This window comes from Bos grunniens, chromosome 10 (genome assembly GCF_055505025.1).
Source record: "Bos grunniens cultivar Pamir isolate PY7600 chromosome 10, Bosgru_T2T1.0, whole genome shotgun sequence".
Lineage (NCBI taxonomy): Eukaryota > Metazoa > Chordata > Mammalia > Artiodactyla > Bovidae > Bos > Bos grunniens.
Window position 1 is genome coordinate 39,863,619 of NC_141174.1, and position 26,936 is coordinate 39,890,554.

Here is a 26,936-nt window from a genome sequence, read left to right on the forward strand (position 1 = left end):
CAGAAAACGAAGATCATGGCATCTGGTCCCATCACTTCGTGGGAAATAGATGGGGAAACAGTGGAAACAGTGTCAGACTTTATTTTGGGGGGCTCCAAAATCACTGCAGATGGTGATTGCAGCCATGAAATTAAAAGACTCTTACTCCTTGGAAGGAAAGTTATGACCAACCTAGATAGCATATTCAAAAGCAGAGACATTACTTTGCCAACACAGGTCCATCTAGTCAAAGCTATGGGTTTTCCAGTGGTCATGTATGGATGTGAGAGTTGGACTGTGAAGAAGGCTGAGCACCGAAGAATTGATGTTTTTGAACTGTGTTGTTGGAGAAGACTCTTGAGAGTCCCTTGGACTGCAAGGAGATCCAACCAGTCCGTTCTGATGGAGATCAGCCCTGGGATTTCTTTGGAAGGAATGATGCTGAAGCTGAAACTCCAGTACTTTGGCCACCTCAGTGAAGAGCTGAGTCACTGGAAAAGACTCTCATCCTGGGAGGGATTGGGGGCAGGAGAAGAAGGGGTCGACAGAGGATGAGATGGCTGGATGGCATCCCTGACTCTATGGACTTGAGTCTGAGTGAACTCCAGGAGTTGGTGATGGACAGGGAGGCCTGGCGTGCTGCAATTGATAGGGTCGCAAAGAGTCGGACACGACTGAGCTACTGATCTGAACTGAACTTGAGCATCCAGGTTTTAATCCTTTCCTTGAAAATATTAGGTGGATGGTGGGTAGGAAAACCATAGAATAGCTGACAACTTCTAGTGTGCATGATTGTAGAGGGAAGATCAACAAGAGAGACAATGCTAAAGAAAGAAAAGCCCAGCTTAGTCATATTTATTTTAAAATAATAATATCCTAAATCACAAAATTTTATAAACATGAAAAAACTAAATGGGAGGAAAGAGGCAATCAAATATTATCTCCAGATTTCACTCAACATATCAAAGAAGAACAAAAAACAATCTTGAATTTCAAGATTGCCACCTCAAGTTTTAACCAAGTGATTTCTGTCATTTCCTTGGAATAAAATTTGAAGACAAATAAGTTCCTGAGACATAAGACACGGAAGATTGAAATTTGTTGTGGAATGCTTTAGGAATCATCATCATTGGGGAAATGAAAGACACAATATTGGGTAGAGTGAGAAGTTTGGTCATTACACACTCACAGCAAAGGTATGAACTGATCTCAGGGTGACTCAGGAATTGGAATAGCCTTACACAGTTGTCCCAGTTGGCACAGGGATCAGCCTTTTATACTTTGATGTTTCCAGTTATTGAATAGTTTCATAGACATTGGAAACCTCTCTTAAACACAGCAGTTCCCAAAAGCTGAGGAATGAGTGCTATATTTCTGAAGTTGATGAATGGAGATTAGGGCAACATAATAGTGTTCACTAAACATATCTGAATAAGTGAAATACAGTGTATACAGGTATTTTTGAAAACAATGTCTATGACTTAAAAGATTTTATGAATTAAATTTATCAAATCCAAATCTAAAGTAAAAAGGAAGAACGATACACAATGAATAGAATATGATAAAAAGATGGAAGACAAAGAATGTCCAGCATATGCATTACTAATACTCTTGAACAGAATAGAAAAATAAAATAAGAAATATAGTCCCACATGATAAGTAAAATCAATGGAAAACTGAATAGTAACTTCAAAAACTATAGAAAACAAATGACTAAGAATATGTTAATTTAATCATATTGTGATAAATTTATTGAATTCAAGTTAAAAGAAAGAGTTCAAAGGAAATAGAGACAGAATTAGTAGATTGTCTCCATAGGGGAAACATTAGGCTGGTTCCCTATTATTTCATACTAAATTTTGGTACCAGAAAACAATAAAAGAATATTTATAATATTTTTTAAAAAATATGTCACAAGAACATTATTTCAAATTATTTATTCTTCAACCTGAGGTTATCATTAAGACGCAATGTGATACAAAGTTCTCAGTAAATCTACCACCCATGAACCTGGCTTAAAAAAATTTTAAAACTATAATTCACAAAGCTAACATATGAATAAAAATAAAAACTCAGAGCACAGAAAGCCTGTGGTTGGTTTGAATGAACTGTAGTGAGCACTGAAGACCAAATTAGGCTCATAACCCACCCCAGTATTCTTGCCTGGAGAACTGCATGGACAGAGGAGCCTGACAGGCTACAACCCACAGGGTCGCAAAGAGTCGGACACGACTATAGCAACTTGGCTCTCACATAAACCATACATATAGGAAATACTTGAAGAGGTAAATTGAAACACAATGGTGATTAATTCAGTTTTTATACCATTGACAACTTAAATAAAGACAAGAGACCTGAATAAAATGATTACTAATATTAGCTATACAAATAGATGGAAAGGTAAATGGTTCATATAAATGTGATATTAATTATTTTTTCTAAGAAAAATGGAGTAAAGTTTAAAGATCCTGCATTCTAATAAATTCTAATTTTATATAAATATCCTTATACAGTTTATTTTTATATCCTTTCTTAACCAATTCTTATATAGAAATCAGAATCAAAATCAAACTTGTAGAATACCCAGAAAATAACTACAGTGAAAATACTCTCTATTGAATATACAAATCCACTAATAAGCAGAAAAGAATAAGGAGTGAATTGATTTATCAATTCAAAATTTAGAAAAAGAGAAAAGGAATTACTAAAGATGTGAATACAAATTAGTGAGTTAGAAAATAAAGGAAGTAAACATAATAGTTCTAATATATTAGGATCTCTGATACAAAAATAATAAAACAGAAAAATCATTCATATTAACTCATATACAAGTGGAGAGAAAATATAACCTTAAAAATTCCTTATGAAATGTGGGATATCACCTGAAAGAGAAAATGTTTTACACACACACACCCATGAATGAAAATAGTTTCTACAATAATATGCAAATAGATTTGAACACAAGGTTAAAATAAATCATTTATCTTGTAACTACAAATGAGCAGAAAGATAGCAAGAAAACATATAAAACCTGAATATACACTTGAGAATAAAAAAAATTGAGAAGGTTTCTAAGGATTAAACCACAGACTTAAGCCAGGTTCTGTGACTTTAAACTTCAAGGAAAAGATAATCACAAGACTATGCAGTCCTCATTTTACTTGATGTATCAGCAAAGTGTGGCAGAGATGGCCCTGCGTGGTCCTTCCACTTATACCCTTGTCTAGCCTTCTCCATCAGAGCAGGTTCTCATCACAAGTAATGGAAACTATATTCTCCATTTGTTCAAGCTAACAAGCTTCATCATCATTTATCCTTCCCTTTTTCTCACACCACACATCTACTCCATCAGTAAATCCTATTTGCTCTACTTCAAAATATATCCAATTTCCCTGAAATCTGGCCTTTTATCATTCTCATCATAACATCCCGGTGTAAACCACCTTCATTTCTTATCCAGATTATCTAGTACTCTCCTCATTGATTCTCCCACCTCTGTTTTCACTTATTCTTATTTTTTATAGATAATTGTTTTTATCCACCTGTTAATCTACAGTCTTTTTCAACAAAACAGCAAGAATGTTGTTCTTCAAAAAGTCAGAACATATTATTTTTCTGTCTGGACTCCTTCCAAAGTTTTCATATCTCACTCAGAATAAAAAATACTCCAATCATCCAAAAGGCCCAAAAGGATCAGATTTCCTATTCCTTCTCTGATTTTAATATCATGTCCAACTGTTTGCAACCCCATGGACTGCAGCACGCCAGGCCTCCCTGTCCATCACCAACTCCCAGGGTTTACTCAAACTCATGTCCATTGAGTCAGTGATTGCCATCCAACCATCTCATCCTCTGTTGCCCCCTTCTCCTCCTGCCTTCAATCTTTCCCAGCACCAGGGTCTTTTCAAATGAGTCAGTTTTTCATATCAGGTGGCCAAAGTATTGGAATTTCAGCTTCAGGTTCAGTCCTTCCAATGAATATTCAGGACTGCTTTCCTTTATGGAGAAGGAAATGGCAACCCACTCCAGTATTCTTGCCTAGAGAATCCTGTGGACAGAGGAGCCTGGCAGGCTGCTGTCCATAGGGTCACACAGAATCGGACATGACTGAAGCAACTTAGCAGCAGCAGCTCAGCAGCTTCCCTTTAACATGGACTGGCTGGGTCTCCCTGAAGACCAAGGGACTCTCAAGAGTCTTCTCCAACACCACAGTTCAAAAGCATCAATTCTTCGGTGCTCAGCTTTTTTTATAGTCCAACTCTCACATCCATACATGACTACTGGAAAAACCATAGCCTTGACTAGATGGACCTTTGTTAGCAAAGTAACGTCTCTGCTTTCTTAATATGCTGTCTAGGTTGGTCATAACTCTTCTCCCTAGGAGTAAGCATCTTTTAATTTCATGGCTGCTCAGGTTGGTAGAATTTAGTTCCTGTAACTGTGGGACTGAGATTTGTGTTTTCTTGCTGGTTGTCAGCCAACAGCTTTCTCGTCTCTTTAAATAGAGAAGATCACCTGCATTCCTCTTTAGCTTTTCCATCTTCAAATCAACAAGAGTTATGTTTCCCTCCTCACAATACTAATCCCTCTATTTCTTCTGCCACATAGCCTCTACTTCGAGTGGGAGAAATTCTCATCTTCAGGAGCTCATATGATCAAATTCAGACCCAGATAACTGAGAATAATCTTTCCATTGTAAAGTCTATAACCTTAAATATATCTGCAAAGATCCTTTTGCCATGTAATATACAATATGCATAGGTTTCAGGGATTAGTGTGTGCACATCCTTGGTAGGTCATATTGCCTACCACCCCAGTTTGACTACTCTGTTTTTGTACACCCGTGGCAGATTCTTATTGATGTATGGCAAAACCAATACAATATTGTAAAGTAATTAGCCTCCAATTAAAATAAATAAATTTAAATTAAAAAAAATAGAACAGCTTATGTGCATACTACCAATCCCTTTATCTTTTAGTTTTTTCACAAGGAATTATGATAATTTACTTATATGATTTACTTGTTTATCATTTGTGAATATATGATATACAAAATCCTAAAATATATTGCTTCATTCACCACTGTATTTTCCTACTACATGCTAAAGTTATTTAGCATGTATTAGGCATTCAACTATTTATTGGATGAACAGATTAAATAATAATTATTTGAGAATATAGAAAAAAAGTAAATCTTCTATAGTAATTTATTTCAAATTTAGTATAACACATTAACAAAATTTGACAAAGTTCAAACAAGAAAAATATAGAAGAATGAAAACTTGGATAGCAAACTGCTGCTGTTAATATCCTTGGAGAGAAAAGTAAAATTGGTGGAGGACATGAAGAAAAAAAAATATGCTTAATTCTGAATAATTACTTATTCTTTAGAATTTTACTATAAAGATACATTTAGTTAATAGTTAATTAAAATGAATGAAGACAGACTGTCTCTTCAAAATTAAAAAGCAAACTAAAGCAAAGTTCTGTTCCTGCTGCTGCTGCTGCAAAGCCGCTTCAGTCGTGTTGGACTCTGTGAGACCGCATATACGGCAGCCCACCAGGCTCCCCTGTCCCTGGGATTCTCCAGGCAAGAACACTGGAGTGGGTTGCCATTTCCTTCTCCAATGCATGAAAGTGAAAAGTAAAAGTGAAGTCGCTCAGTTGTGTCCGACTCTTCGCGACCCCATGGACTGCAGCCTACCAGCCTCCTCCATCCATGGGATTTTCCAGGCAAGAGTACTGGAGTGGGGTGCCATTGCCTTTTCTGAAAGCAAAGTTCTAGCTATAGTCAAATTAATAGAAATGAAAATTCTTACAAGAATCAGTGGGACCTTAACAAGATGGTTTTAATAATTAACCTGAAAAAGTAAAGATGAACAAATGACCAGAGAATATCATAATCAGAAGTATAAAAGGAGTAGTAATAAAGATATTATATTCAATAGTACAGGTTTTATAAAAGTTTGGTACTGGCACATGGATAGATAAATAGAACTGAATATAAACTCCAGAAATAGCACAAAATATGTTTGGGAAATTAATATGTGATATAGTATTCATATAAGGATTTTTCACTTCACAAAGTAACATTTGGATACTTTTAATATTAATAGTTTGAAAAACAGATGATTAAATCTGAATCCATATTTTACTCCTCATACTCAAATAGATTTTAAGGAGACAGTAGATTTTAATTTAAAAATAAAAACTACAAGATTGTGAGAACAACCATAGGTGAATAATTTTATGATCTTAAATTAGATAAGGTCTTTCTAAGAAAGACATAAATCTTAGAACCGAAATGGAAAGCAATTGATAAGTTTAACTGTAGAAAAATGTTAAATTTGTACACAACAAAATTTCAGTTTCATTAATAAGGCTAAAATGTGACTTTAAAAATATGATAAAAACTATACATATGCACATGAGTATGCATCTGAGATATATATGTAAATTATAAATATGTGCTGCTGCTGCTATGTCAATTCAGTCATGTCTGACTCTGTGCGACCCCATAGACGGCAGCCCACTAGGCTCCTCAGTCCCTGGGATTCTCCAGGGAAGAACACTGGAGTGAGTTGCCGTTTCCTTCTCCAATGCAGGAAAGTGAAAGTGAAGTTGCTCAGTTGTGTCCGACTCTTCTCGACCCCATGGACTGCAGCCCACCAGGCTCCGCCATCCATGGGATTTCCCAGGCAAGAGTACTGGAGTGGGGTGCCATTGCCTTCTCCATAAATATGTGACAAAAGACTAAATTTTCTTAATATATAATCTTTTTTGAATGACCAAGACTCAGATACAAAAAAGATCAAAGCAGATGAGCAAAATGAGTCAATTGACATATAATCAAAGAAGTGCACATGTGAACATTTCTGATAGCACTTTTCACCAATGCGACCAATAAAATGTAAGAAATATTAATATACAAAATTCTCATGCACTCTGAGACTATGATATGTAAAATCATTTTGAAAGGCTCTTTGATATCTATCTTCTTATTTAGCTATCATTTATCTGTATATATATAGAAGATAGAGAATCCAAAATGGTACAAAAATGCATATGAGAACATACACATTTTAATGAGCATACCTTTCGATCCGTATCAGCTCTATTTTTGAGTATGTGTAATAAACTCACCCAAAGATTGTTAAAGATGTATAAGTAGATTGATATCCAGAGAAGGCAATGGCAACCCACTTCAGTACTCTTGCCTGGAAAATCCCATGGACAGAGGAGCCTGGTAGGCTGCAGTCCATGGGGTCGCAAAGAGTTGGACACGACCGAGCGACTTCACTTTCATTTTTTACTTTCATGCATTGGAGAAGGAAATGGCAGCCCACTCCAGTGTTCTTGCCTGGAGAATCCCAGGGATGGCAGAGCCTGGTGGGCTGCTGTTTACAGAGTTGCACAGAGTCGGACACAACTGAAGTGACTTAGCAGCAGCAGCAGCAGCAACAGATTGATATCACTCTGTGTGTGTGTGTGTGTGTGTGTGTGTGTGTTAGTCACTCAGTCATGTCCACGTCTTTGCAAACCCATGAACTGTAGCTTGCCTGGCTCCTCTGTCCGTGGAATTCTCTAAGAAAGAACACTGGAGAGAGTTGCCATTCCCTTCTCTAGGAGATTGTCCCAACACAGGGATCGAACCTAGGTTTCCCACATTGCAGGCAGATACTTTCACCATCTGAGCCCCCAGGGAAGCCCTGATATCACTGTACTCTGTAAACATATAAACTGAAAATAAGTACATTTTAATACAGTGTTTTTAAATAAATTAATGCATTTTCATATGATGTTGCACTCTGCAAATATTATAAAGAATGAAGTAATAAAAAATATTTGAATTGGTGGCATGCTTTTCTACTGTAAAATTCCTCTTTATATTGAATAAATATCTTGAGGAAAACACTTTGATACTATACAAATATCTTGATTCTCCTCAAAGAGAGAAACCTATTTACTAACTAGAGTACATTATTTTTATATGTTCTTATTGTCTTTAGCCTTGCAATGTAGTGTACAGTCTACATAATGTTCTCCAAAGTTAATTACATGAATTCTGTTCTTCCCTACCCCTTTTAGTGTAATTATGTTAGTGATCTGTAAGACTACTCTGTTATAGCGGTATCCCATTTTAGGCTCAAGAAATACAGTAAACTTACAGTTTGTCTAGCTTATTTCTTTTGCATATTTGGGAGAGATACTTTTCCCAGCTCTCTACTTTCCCAGGTGAAATCTAGAAGTACCAATCTGCATTACTTTATTTTTTTTTAAAGTGAAGTTTATAGATGAAGAAAACTCAAATAACTAAATCTTGAACAATCCCCAATTCATGAATACATTTCTAAGCATGTCTAACACAATTATCAAACTGAATTTTCAGGAGGAGATGCAATTCTAAGTATACTGCATGGATGCCCTTGGTTCCCTATAGTGAGACCCTGGTTTGCAAGTTTCCACAAATTGATTTAAGAGATAATCAGCCACATTTCAAATGCCATTCTTTGCTGGCTTTATTGCCCTCTGGGCTCTCAATGATTCCCAAAACATAGTTGTGCCTACATCAGCCTTGGTAATTACCCAAGCTTTTTTGAGTTAAAAGAAAGAAAACAGTAATTGAATGAATATAGTTCTCTTTTGCCCTACGGTGAACTTAGTTTTCTTTGTAAGTGTCTTTACCATTCATTCTAAAGCTGCATTCAACATCTTAACTAATGTGGAACTTTAGGGAAGAATTTCTAAGATGTTTGGAGAATCAAAGCAAGTGACTCTAAATCAGGTTTCACTGAGTTCATTTTAACTGTAATTTACAGATGTGCTCAGATTTCCAAAATACATAGTTGTGTATTATGTAAGGACACATTTATTTCTGTTTTTAGGTTTAACCAGCACTCATAAAATATACATTATACTATTCTATGATTAGAACAATTTGAAACACTTGACAACTGTTGAATAAACATGGTAATTCATTAAAATATGGGGGAAGTTTTCTCTTTGGCGGTATGAATAGCTTTTCTTTTACTTCTGCACAGAATGCTAATGTAGAAAGCCTGTGATCAAAGTGTACTGGAGATGCACTTTTAGGACAGGGAGTCACTCCACATTGGTGTTACTGCTTGATTCTTTTGTTAGTGAAAATGCCACTTGCAGCAGAAGTACACACAGAGAGGGAGAAAGTGACAATTCTGAACAAGGAAATCAAAAAATGTTGAGTTGCTTACTGATGTTCTGGTGAACATGAAAAGTTTCCTTTGCAGTATGGCCTCTACTATAACATCTTTTTTCTTCTGTGGGCAGAGTGACTGTTGGACAGCTACAGCCTCTTTCTAGATGGCAGGAATGTTCCTAGAAGTTGACAAATAGTTCACATAATGTGACTTGTACTCTTATTACTGAAGACAGGCTGAAAATGCATTGCTTGCTCTGATTCTCAGTGTTGCAAGCTGTTGCTAATGAGGTAGGTTTTTTTTGTTTTGTTTTTAAACAACTAAGACTCTAGACATCCTATGACAAGCCCACAAATATGGTTATTTTTTCAGGTGTGGATCTAGATAATTCAATCAGACTTGCCTGTAACAATCTACAATTGTAAATTGATTTATTATGCATGTGTACTTCACTTATACTAAACTTTATTACTAAATGCTTTCAGAACCATTTAACTCTTATTTTGTCCTACTGAAGATGAGAACAGTATTTTTAAATTAAAAAATGCTGGAGAGGGTGTGGAGAAAAGGGAACCCTCTTACACTGTTGGTGGGATTGCAAACTAGTACAGCCACTATGGAGAACAGTGTGGAGATTCCTTAAAAAACTGGAAATAGAACTGCCTTATGATCCAGCAACCCCACTGCTGGGCATACACACTGAGGAAACCAGAAGGGAAAGAGACACGTGTACCCCAATGTTCATCGCAGCACTGTTTATAATAGCCAAGACATGGAAGCAACCTAGATGTCCATCAGCAGATGAATGGATAAGAAAGCTGTGGTACATATACACAATGGAGTATTACTCAGCCATTAAAAAGAATACATTTGAATCAGTTCTAATGAGGTGGATGAAACTGGAGCCTATTATACAGAGTGAAGTAAGCCAGAAGGAAAAACATAAATACAGTATACTAACGCACATATATGGAATTTAGAAAGATGGTAACAATAACCCTGTGTACGAGACAGCAAAAGAGACACTGATGTATAGAACAGTCTTATGGACTCTGTGGGGGAGGGAGAGGGTGGGAAGATTCGGGAGAATGGCAGTGAAACATGTAAAGTATCATGTGGGAAGCGAGTTGCCAGTCCAGGTTCGATGCATGATGCTGGATGCTTGGGGCTGGTGCACTGGGACGGCCCGGAGGGATGGTGTGGGGAGGGAGGAGGGAGGGGGGTTCGGGATGGGGAACACGTGTATACCTGTGGCGGATTCATTTTGATATTTGGCAAAACTAATACAATTATGTAAAGTTTAAAAATAAAATAAAATTGGAAGAATAAAAAAATAAAAAAAATAAAAAATAAATAAAAATTAGTCTACCTCCTTAATATCTCAGTCTGATACTTCTTCTGTAACACAACTCTTACATGGACATATATTTAACATTAAAAAATCATGTTTTCAAATAGAATTTAATAAGTAGAGAGATATAATAACAGAAATATTGGCTTAAATCCAAAAAATGCAATGTGATCTTCATTCTGTAAAACCACATGTACCTTTACTTATATTATAACATGTTGGATCAATTGGACATCTTCATACCAAAAATAAATTACTAAAATAAAAAAACCTTAACTTCACACCAAAGTGGATCCACTTCACAACAAAGTGTATCCCAGACTTTTGTAAAACTTAAAACTACAAAACTCATGAAAAGAAAAAAAAACAGGAGAGAATTTTTATGACATAGGGTTGATTAAAAAGCACAAATATAAAAGTAAATATAAAAGATAGTTAAATTAAACCTCAACAAAATTAAAGCCACTGTTCTTAGAAAGACATTGTTTAAAAAATAAAAAGACAAGTCACAGAACAAATATTGCAAAACAAGAATATACAAAGAACTCTCAAATATCAATATAAAAAAACAAAAAATGAATAAAACATAGGCATAAGATTTTGAAAGAACCTTTATCAAAGAAGATACATGCAAAATAGAAAAGATCTTATGAAAGCATGCTGTTGTAATAATCATTAAAGAAATAAAGTTGAAATACAATAAAATACTACAATTTATCTATGAGAAGGGCCCAAATTAAAAGAAAACAGAATCTTTCTATACAAAATGATGGCAAGGATGCAGAGCAACTAGACAGCTCATATCTTGCTGATGGGAATGCAAAATGCTATCAGTCACCCAGTAATAATTCAGTCACTCAGTCGTGTGCGACTCTGTGACCCCATGAACTGCAGCACGACAGGCCTTTCCATCACCAACTCCTGGAGTTTACTCAAACTCATTTCCATTGAGTAGGTGATGCCATCTAACTATCTCATCCTCTGTTGTCCCCTTCTCCTCCTGCCTTCAATCTTTCCCAACATCAGTGTCTTTTCAAATGAGTCAGCTCTTTGCATCAGGTGGCCAAAATATTGGAGTTTCAGCTTCAATATCAGTCTTTCCAATGAACAATCAGGACTGATTTCCTCTAGGATGGACTGGTTGGATCGTCTTGCAGTTCAAGGGACTCTCAAGAGTCTTCTCCAACATCACAGTTCAAAAGCATCAATTCTTCGGCACTCAGCTTTCTTTATAGTCTAACTCTCACATTCATACATTACTACTGGAAAAACCATAGCCTTGACTAGACGGACCTTTGATGACAAAGTAATGTCTCTGCTTTTTAATATGCTGTCTAGGTTGGTGAGAATTTTCCTTCCGAGGAGTAAGCGTCTTTTAATTTCATGGCTGCAATCACCATCTGCAGTGATTTTGGAGCCCCCAAAATAAAGTCAGCCATTGTTTCCACTGTTTCCCCATCTATTTGCCATGAAGTGATGGGACCAGATGCCATGATCTTAGTTTTCTGAATGTTGAGCTTGAAGCCAACTTTTTTACTCTCCTCTTTCACTTTCATCAAGAGGCTCTTTAGTTCTTCTTCACTTTCTGCAATAAGGGTGGTGTCACCTGTATATCTGAGGTTATTGATATTTCTCCCAGAAATCTGGATTCCAGCCTTTCTCATGATGTACTCTATAAGTTAGATAAACAGGATGACAATATACAGCCTTGACGTACTCCTTTTCCTATTTGGAGCCAGTCTGTTGTTTCATGTCCAGTTCTAACTGTTGCTTCCTGACCTGCATATAGGTTTCTCAAGAGGCAGGTCAGGTGGTATGGTATTCCCATCTCTTTCAGAATTTTCCACAGTTTATTGTGATCCACACAGTCAAAGGCTTTGGCATAGTCAATAAAGCAGAAACAGATGTTTTTCTGGAACTCTCTTGCTTTTTCCATGATCCAGCGGATGTTGGCAATTTGATGTCTGGTTCCTCTGCCTTTTCTAAAACCAGCTTGAACATCTGGAAGTTCACGGTTCACGTATTGCTGAAGCCTGGCTTGGAGAATTTTGAGCATTACTTTACTAGCGTGTGAGATGAGTGCAATTGTGAGCATAGTATGAGCATTCTTTGGTATTGCCTTTCTTTGGGACTGGAATGAAAACTGACCTTTTCCAGTCCTGTGGCCACTGCTGAGTATTCCAAATTTGCTGACATATTGAGTGGAGCACTTTCACAGCATCATCTTTTAGGATTTAAAATAGCTTAACTCTAATTTCATCACCTCTGTCAGCTTTGTTTGTAGTGATGCTTTCTAAGGCCCACTTGACTTTACATTCCCGGATGCCTGGTTCCAGGTGGGTGATCACACCATTGTGATTATCTGGTTTGTGAAGATCTTTTTTGTATAGTCTGCTGTGTATTCTTGCCACCTGTTCTTAATATCATCTGCTTCTGTTAGGTCCATACCATTTCTGTCCTTTATTAAGCCCATCTTTGCATGAAATGTTTCCTTGGTATCTTTAATTTTCTTGAAGATATCCCTAGTCTTTCCTATTCTATTGTTTTCCTCTATTTCTTTGCACTGATCGCTGAGGAAGGCTTTCTTATCTCTCCTTGCTATTCTTTGGAATGCTGCATTCAGATGCTTATATCTTTCCTTTTCTCCTTTGCTTTTCGCTTCTCTTCTTTTCACAGCTATTTGTAAGGCCTCCCCAGACAGCCATTTTGCTTTTTTACATTTCTTTTTCTTGGGGATGCTCTTGATCCCTGTCTCCTGTACCATATCACGAACCTCCATCCATAGTTCATCAGGCACTCTGTCTATCAGACCTAGTCAATGTTATAGTCACTTTGAAACAGAAACAAATATCCACACAAAAATTTACATACCTCAACATAATAAAAGCTATATATGACAAACCCACAGCAAACATTATCCTCAATGGTGAAAAATTGAAAGCATTTCCTCTAAAGTCAGGAACAAGACAAGGGTGCCCACTTTCACCATTACTATTCAACATAGTTTTGGAAGTTTTGGCCACAGCAATCAGAGCAGAAAAAGAAATAAAAGGAATCCAAATTGGAAAAGAAGAAGTCAAACTCTCACTATTTGCAGATGACATGATCCTCTACATAGAAAACCCTAAAGACTCCACCAGAAAATTACTAGAACTAATCAATGATTATAGTAAAGTTGCAGGATATAAAATCAACACACAGAAATCCCTTGCATTCCTATACACTAATAATGAGAAAACAGAAAGAGAAATTAAGGAAACAATTCCATTCACCATTGCAACGAAAAGAATAAAATACTTAGGAATATATCTACCTAAAGAAACTAAAGACCTATATATAGAAAACTATAAAACACTGGTGAAAGAAATCAAAGAGGACACTAATAGATGGAGAAATAAACCATGTTCATGGATTGGAAGAATCAATATAGTGAAAATGAGTATACTATCCAAAGCAATTTATAGATTGAACGCAATCCCTATCAAGCTACCAACAGTATTCTTCACAGAGCTAGAACAAATAATTTCACAATTTGTATGGAAATACAAAAAACCTCGAATAGCCAAAGTGATCTTGAGAAAGAAGAATGGAACTGGAGGAATCAACCTACCTGACTTCAGGCTCTACTAGAAAGCCACAGTTATCAAGACAGTATGGTACTGGCACAAAGACAGAAATATAGATCAATGGAACAAAATAGAAAGCCCAGAGATAAATCCACGCACATATGGACACCTTATCTTTGACAAAGGAGGCAAGAATATACAATGGATTAAAGACAATCTCTTTAACAAGTGGTGCTGGGAAATCTGGTCAACCACTTGTAAAAGAATGAAACTAGAACACTTTCTAACACCATATACAAAAATAAACTCAAAATGGATTAAAGATCTAAACATAAGACCAGAAACTATAAAACTCCTAGAGGAGAACATAGGCAAAACACTCTCTGACATACATCACAGCAGGATCCTCTATGACCCACCTCCCAGAATATTGGAAATAAAAGCAAAAATAAACAAATGGGACCTAATTAAACTTAAAAGCTTCTGCACATCAAAGGAAACTATCAGCAAGGTGAAAAGACAGCCTTCAGAATGGGAGAAAATAATAGCAAATGAAGCAACCGACAAACAACTAATCTCAAAATATACAAGCAACTCCTACAGCTCAACTCCAGAAAAATAAATGACCCAATCAAAAAATGGGCCAAAGATCTAAATAGACATTTCTCCAAAGAAGACATACAGATGGCTAACAAACACATGAAAAGATGCTCAACATCACTCATTATCAGAGAAATGCAAATCAAAACCACTATGAGATACCATTTCACACCAGTCAGAATGGCTGCGATCCAAAACTCTACAAATAATAAATGCTGGAGAGGGTGTGGAGAAAAGGGAACCCTCTTACACTGTTGGTGGGAATGCAAACTAGTACAGCCACTATGGAGAACAGTGTGGAGATTCCTTAAAAAACTGGAAATAGAACTGCCTTATGATCCAGCAATCCCACTGCTGGGCATACACACTGAGGAAACCAGAAGGGAAAGAGACACGTGTACCCCAATGTTCATCGCAGCACTGTTTATAATAGCCAGGACATGGAAGCAACCTAGATGTCCATCAGCAGATGAATGGATAAGAAAGCAGTGGTACATATACACAATGGAGTATTACTCAGCCATTAAAAAGAATACATTTGAATCAGTTCTAATGAGGTGGATGAAACTGGAGCCTATTATACAGAGTGAAGTAAGCCAGAAGGAAAAACACCAATACAGTATACTAACGCATATATATGGAATTTAGAAAGATGGTAACGATAACCCTGTATACGAGACAGCAAAAGAGACACTGATGTATAGAACAGGCTTATGGACTCTGTGGGAGAGGGAGAGGGTGGGAAGATTTGGGAGAATGGCATTGAAACATGTGAAATGTCATGTATGAAACGAGTTGCCAGTCCAGGTTCAATGCACGATGCTGGATGCTTGGGGCTGGTGCACTGGGACGACCCAGAGGGATGGTATGGGGAGGGAGGAGGGAGGAGGGTTCAGGATGGGGAACACGTGAGAAATAAAGGAATAAAAATTTAAAAACATTAAAAAAAAATTTACATATGGATATTCTTTGAGACTTTGATCCTGATTGCAAAAAAATGGGAAATAAAGCAATGTTCTTTGACTAGTAAACAGATAAATAAACTGTAGTACATCCATACTACAAATTTTTATTCAGCTACAACAAATCCAAGCTACTGATTCTCACAGAAACATGGATTCCTTTCAAAAACATTATGCACAATAAAATAAGTCAGCCCTAAAAGGCAGCACACTTTATGGTTCTGTTTATCTGGCATTCTGGAAAAAACAAATCTATAGTGACAATCAGATCAGTGGTTGGCAGTGCCTCTGGGAGGGGGATAAAAGTGACCATGAATGGATGTCAGGAAACTTTGGAGTGATTAAAATACTTTATATCTTGAGCAGTGGTATTTCCATGACTTACAAATTGTCAAACTTCATAGTAAAAAAGGATCTGAAACAAACGAATTTTATTGTGTGAATATTTTACCTCAACAACCAAGTGTTAATATTATTTGTTTATTGGTAATAGAGTTTTCTTCTCTTTGCTGTTTTATAATTTTAAAATATTGCAGAATTTCAATACTGATAATGCATATTTTCTTTCTCATCATTGTAAATCAATTTGATTGGAGGAAGAGGCTAAAGTAGGCTTCCCAGTACTGGCTGCTTCTCTAATACATCTTCTATAGAAGATCACAAGTGAAAATTTTCTTTGGAAGAACTGAGAACTTTTATTTTAAGCAACTGAATAGAGATACTGAAACAGAAAAGAAGGCTCTGCTAAGACTTATCATAGCCATGAGAAATCTCCTATCAGCTCCTCTTATAAATTAATAGCTATATTCCCTTGGATTTTTAAGATAGGCTAAACAGCTGTATTCACTCAGGTTGTAGTGTAAAGGGTTATGGTTACTATTCTGTTAATGTAGCAGTATGTAGTTATAGAGAATCAAAAATTCTCTCAAGAGAAATAGGCTTAGTAATCATTAAAGAGGCATTCTACTTTTTCTTGCTGTAGTACAATGTCAGGAGTCTCAGATTGTTATTAACATAGAGGCAATTTAAGCAACAGTGATAGTTAAAGCCAACTTGATGTAATAATACACAATGTGGAAAACAAGATAGTCTGTAGAAAATAGCCTTCTAAAAATTTTGACATTGAAAATATTAAACACAGTGCAATTTAAACAAAACACTTCCAATTGAACATAGCCACCGGGATGCCTTTTGATTTCTAGACTGGGCATCACAACCAAAATCACAGTAATTGCTTTTTTAGTTTTTAATGGACGAGTTGCTCAGAAAATAAACTGAATTATCTGAATAGAGATTGTGTTTCCTTTTAACTTTTTAAATAAAATTTATATAAATATTTCAGTTAAAAATAATCCATTAATAAAAAATGAAATCCCATTGAAACTCAGAAAATATTTTGAATTGAACACAAATATTAAAATTTTGGATGTAGCTAGAGCAGTTCTTAAAAGAAAAATCTATGTCTTCTAGTGCTTATAATAACAAAGATGAAAAATCTTTAAACAAAAACTTAAGATTACATCTTAAGAAATTAACATAACAGAAGTAAACTAAAAGTAAGCAGAAGGAAATAATAAAGATTAAAACAGAAATTATTGAAACAAAAACAAGGAAAAAAAGTCAATCCAAAAGTTGATTCTTAAAAGATAAACAAAAATTGACAAACGGTAGCTAGACTGATCAATTTGTAAAAGAGAGAAACCACAAATTACCAAACTCAGTAATGAAAGAGGAAGGCATTATTCCTGAGCTACAGCAGTTAAAAGAATTGTTGGAGAATATTCCTACAAATTCATGCCAACCAATTAGGAAATGCTGATGAAATGGGCAAATTTCTAGACACAATTGCTGAACTGACTCAAGAGAAAATGAAAATTCTGAATAAATCTATAACTAGTTAAACAATACCATTTTTGATGAAAATTTTCCTTGCCAGAAAAACTAAAAAGTTCAGACCCAGAGAAATCATCTTATGAAATCTGTAATTTACTTAAAGAATATGTGTTTCAAGTATTTCATCAATATAAGGAAATAGAGATAGCAACACTTTTCACACTTGTCGTTTGACCTATATTCTAAGAGGCCAATAATACTATAATGCCAAATGAAATGTATATAAAGAAAATAAAGTTGCATGGTATGACCAAGATGGCAATGTAGGAAGATCCTGAGCTTACCTCCTCCCATGTACACGCTAAAATTACAAATATTTACAGAACAACTATCAATGAGAATAACCCAAAGACTAGCAGAAAAGTGTTTTCACAACTAAATATACAAAGAAGGGAACACAATATTATGGATAAGAGGAGAAAAGGTGCAGTATAGTCAAGATCCATACCCCCTGATTAGGGGATCCACAAATGGAAAGATGATCACAATTGTAAAAATGCTCCCCAAGGAGTGAGAGTTCTGAACCCCATATTAGGCTTCCCAGCCCAGAGGTCCTTCACAGAGAAGGAAAGTTCCCAGAGTTTCTGGCTATGAAGATCAGTAGGTCTTATATAAGGAAGATCCAGAAGACTGAAAGAAACAGAGACTCCACTCCTAAAGGACTTAAAGAAAACCTCACATGCTCCAAGACCCACAGAGATCCACAGACACCTGATACAAAGAACTGACTCATTAGAAAAGACCTGTTTCTGGGAAAGACTGAAGCCAGGAGGAGAAGGGGGCGACAGTGGTTGGATGCCATCACCGACTTGATGGACATGAGTTAGCAAGCTCCAGGAGTTGCTGACGGACAGGGAAACCTGGCATGCTGCAGTCCATGGGGTCACAAAGAGTTGGACATGACTGGGCAACTGAACTGGGACACTTGCTGATTTTGGAAAGCCTCCAGGAAAGGCAGGAAACAATCTGGAATTGCCTTGGAAACAAGACTCTGGCAGCAGCCATTTCTGGGAGTTCATTTCACCATGAGGACACTGGTGCTGGCAAGCAAAATTTTGGAATCCATATAGGTTATTACTGCCTGGGGCTTATCTTCCTACCAACAAGTTGGCACCAGAACTAGACACCCCAGGCTGAGCAGACACCCTTATGGTTACTCAGCTTATGGAAAGTAGTGGCCCTAGGAATCTCCAAACCCTGTAGGTAGCCACCTGGAGATTCAACCCTGTCTACAATGAACACCGGGAATCCCACACAATGTATCCAGTCACCCCAGGATCCAGTACAGGCCACCAAAGGGTGGAACTATCTCAAGGACCCCCAGGCTGCATGGAAAGACACCATAGAACATTGGCCCAACTACCAGCAGACCTGTGGTCTCTGCACAAAGCAGGACCTAGCAGCCAATTGGGCTGGATTTGTGCAGCGTGTCAGTATGGCCTCAATATGTATGAAATGAAACTTTGAGAAAAATCTTAATGGTAGTAACATCAGCAAGATAGCAGACTGGGAAGCCCTGCACCTATTCTCACCTACAAACATACCAATTCAGCAAAAATTCATAGATACATCCTGTTTGTGAAAACTCCAGAAACTAACTGAAAGGCTCTTGCACTCCAGAAGAATATGAAACCAGACTCATCATCAAAGCCAGTAGGGAGATCTGGAGAAACCTCTCACCAGAGTCCCTGCCCAAGACACAGCACCATATGATCAGCAAAATACTTCCTAGCTCCCCTCACTGAGGGGAGGCAAGGGTTGGGTATACATATCCAGTGTCTCGACTTTTCTGACAGGTACCTTAGAGGACTGGCTTCTGTCTTGCCAATCCTGGAGCTTTGTTGAACCCAGTACAGCCTAGCCACAGTCTTCTCCCAGGGAGGGAAATGCTTGGACTGTTAAATACCATAGATCCTCACCCTTCTTAGCACAGTAAAGAAAATGAAAAGTCCAAATTCTCAGCTTACCTCTATGGAGGGAAAGAGTTGATCCATGTATCTAGAACTCCAAATTCTCCAGAGATCCTTGAAGAAATTTTGCCACCCTTGAAGCTCTAATGGGTCCAGCATAGTCTAGGAACCTAAAGAAGAAAAGAAATAGTGACTTGGGTTGGTAGATGCCATAGATTCTGCCCCAGCCCCCTATGAGCATGTGTATGAAAATTCTCAGCTCTTAGCTTCCCCCAGTGGAAAAAACTTGATCCAGGCATAAGGCACCCTAATTTCTCTGGGGCTGTCCAAAGAACTGGTATCTAACCTGCCAGTCTAGGAGCTTTGATGGGTATAGCATAGTTTAGTCATCTGGGGAAGAGCACAGATGGTGGTTTAGACTACATGGCATAGCTCCTTTCCACCTAAAATCAATACAGAATGAGTGGAAGAAACCACAACTTCCTGCTTATTCTTGGGGAAGAAAAAGTTGGTAGAGATCCCCAGAATCTTGAGTCAGGCTGATTGGTGGGGGTGTTTAGCTATACAAGGCCAGTTTATAAAAATGGGACTGGTGCCTTTGTCTAATGTATACACAGTTTGTGTAGGTGACTGAGATTAAGTTGTTATCAGCTTAAATAAACAATTATAACTAAGAGATATTTTATGTAAGCTTCAAGGTTATCACAAAAGAAAAATAAAAGAAGAAAGGAATCAAAGCATATCAATACAAAACATTAACAAAATACAAAGGAAGACAGATAAAAAAGAAAATATACAAGAGACCAAAAAATTATCATAAACAACTAACAAAATCCAATAGTAAATCCTTCCTTTATTTAACTTATATGCAGAGTACATCATGTGAAATGCCTGGCTGGATCAATCATGAGCTGGAATCAAGATTTCTGGAAGAAATATCAACATTCTCAGATATGCAGATGATACCACTCTGATGGCAGAAAGTGAATAGGAACTAAAGAACTCTTGATGATGGTGAAAGAGCAGAGGAAGAGCTGGCTTAAAACTCAACATTCAAAAAACTAAGATCATGGCATCTGGTCCCATCAGATGTGGAAAAAGTAAAACAGTGGTAGATTTTGTTTTTGTGAGCTCCAAAACCACTGTGAACAGTGACTGCTACCATGAAATGAAAAGACTCATGCTCCTTGGAAGAAAAGCTATGACAAACCTAGGTAGCATATTAAAAAGCATAGACATCACTATACTGACAAAGGTCCATATAGCCAAAGCTATGGTTTTGCCAGTACTCATGTACAGATGTGAGAGTTCGACCATATAAAAGGCTGAGTGCTGAAGAATTGATGCTTTCTAACTGTGGTGCTGGAGAAGACTCCTGAGTGTCCCTTGGGCAGTAAGGATACTAAACCAGTGATCCAGCAATCCCACTGCTGGGCAAACACACTGAAGAAACCAGAAGGGAAAGAGACACGTGTACCCCAATGTTCACCACAGCACTGTTTATAATAGCCAGGACATGGAAGCAACCTAGATGTCCATCAGCAGATGAATGGATAAGAAAGCTGTGGTACATATACACAATGGAGTATTACTCAGCCATTAAAAAGAATTAATTTGAATCAGTTCTAATGAGGTGGATGAAACTGGAGCCTATTATACAGAGTGAAGTAAGCCAGAAGGAAAAACACCAATACAGTATAATAACGCATATATATGGAATTTAGAATGATGGTAACAATAACCCTGTGTACGAGACAGCAAAAGAGACACTGATATGTATAGTACAGTCTTATGGACTCTATGGGAGAGGGAGAGGGTGGGAAGATTTGGGAGACTGGCATTGAAACATGTAAAATATCATGTATGAAACGAGATGCCAGTCCAGGTTTGATGCATGATACTGGATGCTTGGGGCTAGTGCACTGGGACGACCCAGAGGGATGGTATGGGGAGGGAGGAGGGAGGAGGGTTCAGGATGGGGAACACATGTATACCTGTGGTGGATTCATTTTGATATTTGGCAAAACTAATACAATTATGTAAAGTTTAAAAATAAAATTAAAAAAAAAAAGAATTGATGCTTTCTAACTGTGGTGCTGGAGAAGACTCCTGAGTGTCCCTTGGGCAGTAAGGATACTAAACCAGTCAATTCTAAAGGAAATCAACCCTGAATATTCATTGGAAGGATTGATGCTGAAGCTGAAGATCCAATTCTTTGGCCACCTGATGTGAAGAGCTGACTCATTGGAAAAGACTCTGATGCTGGGAAAGATTGAGGGCAAGAGAAGAAGAGGGGTGACAGAGGATGAGATGGTTGGATGGCATCATTTACTCAATGGATATAAGTTGAGTAACCTCCAGGAGATACTGAAGGATGGGAAAGCCTGGTGTGCTGCAGTCCATGGCATTGCAAAGAGTTGAACACAACTGAGTAACTGAACAATTCTGCACAGAAGTTAAATAATCAGGGTGACAATATACAGGCTTGACATACTCCTTTCCCAATTTTGAACCAGTCCATTGTTTCATGCCCTGTTCTAACTATTACCTCTTGTGCTGCATACAGGTTTCTCAGGAGACATGTAGGTGGTCTGATATTCCCATCTCTTTAAGAATTTTCCACAGTTTGTTGTGATCTACACAGTCAAAGGCTTTGGCATAGTCAATGAAGCAGAAGTAAATGATTTTTGTAATTTCCTTGCTTTTTCTGTGTTCCCACGGATGTTGGCAATTTGATCTCTGGTTCCTCTGCCTTTTCTAAATCCAGTTTGAATATCTTGAAGCTCTCAGTTCATGTACTGCTAAAGCCCAGCTTGAGGGATTTTGAGTATCACCTTGCTAGTATGTGAAATGACTAACTGTACAGTAGTTTGAACATTCTTTGGCATAGACACACTACTATATATAAAACAGATAATTAACAAAAGTCTGTTGTACAGCACAAGAAACTACACTCAGTACTTTATAATTACCTATAAGAGAAAAGAATCTGAAAAAATAACTACGTATATACAACAACCGAACCACTTTACTGTATACCTGAAACTATATACAACATTGTAAATCAACTGTACTTCAATTTAAAGAATAAATGAAAATTAAAATGGATAAATCAATAAAAGAACTTGGATAGAGGGGAAAAAATCTACCTTGGATTATACTTTATACTGCTTAATCTTGGATTAGATATCAGAAGGATCCCAGGAAGTATTTCTTGAATCAGTTAATAAGAAAATTCAGAATTATAAACCAGCAGACATGAGAGCTACTTCAATAAAGAAAACTAACAAATGAACAGAAAAACCAGTATGGCACTGGCATACAAACATATAGACCAGGTGAACAGAATAGATAATCCAGAACTAAACTCATATATATATGGAAAACTGATCTTCAAAAAGGGTACCAAGAATACAGGAAAGAGAAAGGACAGTATCTTTAACAAATAATGACAGAAAGACTATATACTCCCATGAAAAATAATATTTGAACCCCTATTTTACATCATGTACAGAAATCAATTCAACTGGTGATCCAAACCTAAAACTTTAGAAGAAAACATAAGGGAAAATAACCTTGATTTTGGACTTGGTGATATGGTCCATGAATGTGACACAAAAAGCACAGCCAAAATGTGGAAAGAACTTGATGCTTATCAACTGATGAATGGATAAAATATGGTATGTGTGTGTGTGTGTGTACATACATATATATACACACATACATACATAAATACAATATAATACTACCCAGTATTCAAAAAGATGGAAGTTCTGCAGTATGGCACAACCACGGATGAACCTTTAAGACATTATGATAAATGAAATAAGTCATCACAGAAAGGAAAATACTACCTGATTCAACATTTAAGAGTATTTAAAACAGTCAAAGTCATAGAAGCAGAATGGAATGGTAGTTTCTAGGGACTAGGAGGAGGGGTATATGGGTAGACAATAGCCAACAGACACAAAGTTTCAGTTAAGTAAAATGAATAAACTCTAGAAATCTGCTGTACAACACTGCAGTTATATTCAACAATCATAGATTGCAAAGTGAAAAAAAATTACTTTGAGAATAGATCTTATGTTAAAAGTTCTTAGAACAAAATAATAAAATTAGGGGGAAGAAAAACCCTAAAAATAGTGGCATCAAGCTCTGAGCACCTGACATATGCACTGCCTATGGAATAGCAAATGTGCCAAAAGAAGTTGCTAATTCCATCATCTGGATAGTGTTCTAGACAAATTGAAAAATCTAAAGGTTTCCCTTTGTCTAAGTCACCGTTCTCCCATTGATATTTTGAACACAGAACTATTATAACTTTATTCAGGTCTGTGCGTGCATGCATGCTGTCACTTCAATCATGTCCAACTCTTTGCAACCCTGTGGGCTGTAGCCCATCAGGCTCCTCTGTCCATGGGGATTCTCCAAGCAAAAATACTGGAGTAGGTTGCCATGCCCTCCTCCAGGGGATCTTCCCTCAACCCAGGGATCAAACCTGCATTTCTTATGTCTCCTGATTGGCAGGACTGTTCTTTATCACCAGTGCCACTCATGTCCTTCTAAAAAGGTATCCATGAACCAGCCGTATCATAGGGTTATATCTACAGATCATTAAGTTTGATTTTCAGTATTTTCACAATCGAAAACTGGTCTTTCCTTACAAGCCACCAAATGAACTGATTTTTATATTATTTCAGTTTGTGAATAAACTATCAGTTGGAGAAGAATTTGATCTAAGTAAATATTAATAAAGTAGCCATAATGATGCAAGTGAGATTCATCCATAGGATCTTGCTTATGGATGATATTTATCTCTCTTGGACTCAATTATACATGGGGGATTTTTCTGGGAGACATTGGTCCATTTCATTCTATTGGATTCCTCATGACATGGAGCATAGCTTCCCTGAACACAGACCTATAAATTTTTTTAACCCACTACTTCCCTCTATCCAAAATCTAAGTCCTAGATCTTTTCTTTCTTTTAACATCTGTTTTAATTAGGAATTCTATAATTCATTAAGGTTTACAGAAAGCAATTATAATAACTTTTAATTATATACAAATGAATTGAGATATAGAAGGAATTGTACTGCACATTCTTAAGACTTTCAGTTGCTAAGAGTTGAGGTTCAGGGTTCTGGGAAGTTAGAAATCCCTAGACATAGAAGTATTTAGAATGCTGTTAATGTGTTATTACTATGATACCTGCTGCTGCTGCTGCTGAGTCGCTTCAGTCGTGTCCGACTCTGCGCGACCCGCAGCCCACCAGGCTCCCCCGTCCCTGGGATTCTCCAGGCAAGAACACCAGAGTGGGTTGCCATTTCCTTCTGCAGTGCACGAAAGTGAAAAGAGAAACTGAAGCCGCTCAATCATATCCAACTCTCCGCGACCCCACAGACTGCAGCCCACCAGGCTCCTCTGTCCACCGGATCTTCCAGGCAAGAGTACTGGAGTGGGCCGCCATTGCCTTCTCCACTATGATACCTGGATGGTTTTAAATCTGCCAGACACAAGTATGTTAGTATAATCCATTAACTAACTTTTACTAGAATTTATGCTTTGTTATTCGGAAGGCTATCCCTTAAACAATTCCCTCAACACTCTACATCAGGCATGAAAGAACTGTATTTTAGCGTAGTAGTTTTTTTTTTTTTTTAAGGTGATTTATACTACTGGATTGCTGGTAAACTTTTGGGCCTCAGAGATCATCAGAACTCAGGACGTTAGCCCTATTTCTTCCAATCTGCTGACCTAGAGTGAATTATTCAGTCTCTTAGACACATGTGACCTCAGCTTCATAACAGGTTGGGGTAAACGTATCTCTCACATGCCTTCTGAGGTTTAGATAAGATAGCACAGTGATTGACATGTGAAGAGTGATTGTAGAAGCTGGTTAAACAGTAGTTTTCACACATTCATCAGACAATTTGTTGTACCTTGTTGAATATCCATAATAGATCATGAGATATTCAATACATATAAATTGATTTTGGATTAAGGGATATATTTGATAGTTCCTGAATGGAATTTTAAAGCCTAAGAATAATATGCTCAGCAAAATATCTTGCTATGGCATATATAGATCAAATGAAGAGTGGATAAATCACTACAGTCTTTCAGATTCCAAACCCATTCCTCATGCTAGGAGCCTGAACTTTCTGTATCAGTTTCTTGCATTTGAGAATGCACAGTGGTTAAGAGCATGGGCTCTGAAATCATACTTCATGGAATTAAGTCTCTGCCTTGTCCCTTCCTAGCTCTTTGACCTTGGGCAATTTACTGTATTTCAGAGTTCTCACTTGTAGGTTAGTGATGTAATAAAGCTATCTCATCATGTTGATCTGAGGATTAAATATATCAATTCATGAAAAGCCTGGTACATTTTAAGCATCTAATAATTAACTGTTTTTGCTTTTATTGCATAAACTTATTTAGGCTTCTCTTCACTTAGGCAGGCACAGATCAAGACACTAAGAAGCATGATTTTAACTTCCTAAAAAATATTTTAGTTTAACTCATAAATTTTTGCCTTTAATCTCTTTTTGCAAAGGCTTTAAGTAAACATTATGCTTACCATGGGAGGCACTTTTTTTTCCTTTTTGAAAGTGATTATAATTATCTATGTCTTGTGTGTGTATGTAACAAAGATTTCCAGACCTCCTGAGAAAATTTCCCACTTTGTAAATCAGGAAGAGGGGGAGAAAGACACAAGTCTTGGACAGGTTGAAAGACAACTACAAAAGAACAGATTCTCTGACAATGGGAACAAAAACACCATAATAGACGACCAGAGTGTCTTCTTTCATTTTTTGACCTTTAATTGAAAGATTGAAGATAAGTAGTTCCTGCGAGAAAGCAAAAGGCTGATTCACTTGCCCTGTAGCTTAAAGGAAAAAAGCTTCCTGGAAGCCTTACTATATATTATGAATCACTCTCTTGTCACTCTAAGAAGTTCATAGCTAAGTAAAATGCTAGAAATGGATTGATGGTGCTGTGACAGGCACCAGGGCTAGAGGAAGAGGTGAAAGGCCTCTAGATAATGCATCTGGGCCTCCCTCAAGGCATTTTTTTTATAAAGCTGATGTTTCTGACCTAAGGCTTTCCTGTCTCACTTTATCAGAAAAGACTATCCTTTAAAAATTCCCACTATTTTAAAACATACCAATCTGTAGAGTAAGGTTATAAAAAGCCAATTGCTTGTTTTGTCTCTTCAATTTAAACATTTCCTGTGCCTTTGAAATTATCCCAAGGGTGTATCCAAAGATAAGTCCTAAAATACTAGTAGTCTTTATTTAGGAAGTCATTGAAAATCCCATATAATCAGACCCTGAGCAAGAAGCTGTTGAAAAAAGGAAAAAGCTGGATTCAAGCCAGTATCTGACATGTCATTTTAACAATCCATACAATCATTTATCATTTTTACATCACTTTTCTTCTAACTGAATCAAGTTAATGTGTCTTTGTGCATTTACTTACTATAATTCAGCCATAAC

At 37.0% G+C, this 26,936-nt stretch overlaps 1 long non-coding RNA gene across 6 annotated transcripts in view; it reads right to left on the reverse strand.

Moving 5' to 3' along the window:
• Nucleotides 1-26,936, reverse strand: part of LOC147364384 (uncharacterized) — a 610,904-nt gene that overhangs the window by 366,673 nt on the left and 217,295 nt on the right. For all 6 annotated transcript variants that reach the window (XR_015134443.1, XR_015134439.1, XR_015134444.1 and 3 more), the window contains one exon: nucleotides 19,495-19,607. This is a non-coding gene — a long non-coding RNA (uncharacterized LOC147364384). The remainder of the gene's footprint in view (nucleotides 1-19,494; nucleotides 19,608-26,936) is intronic.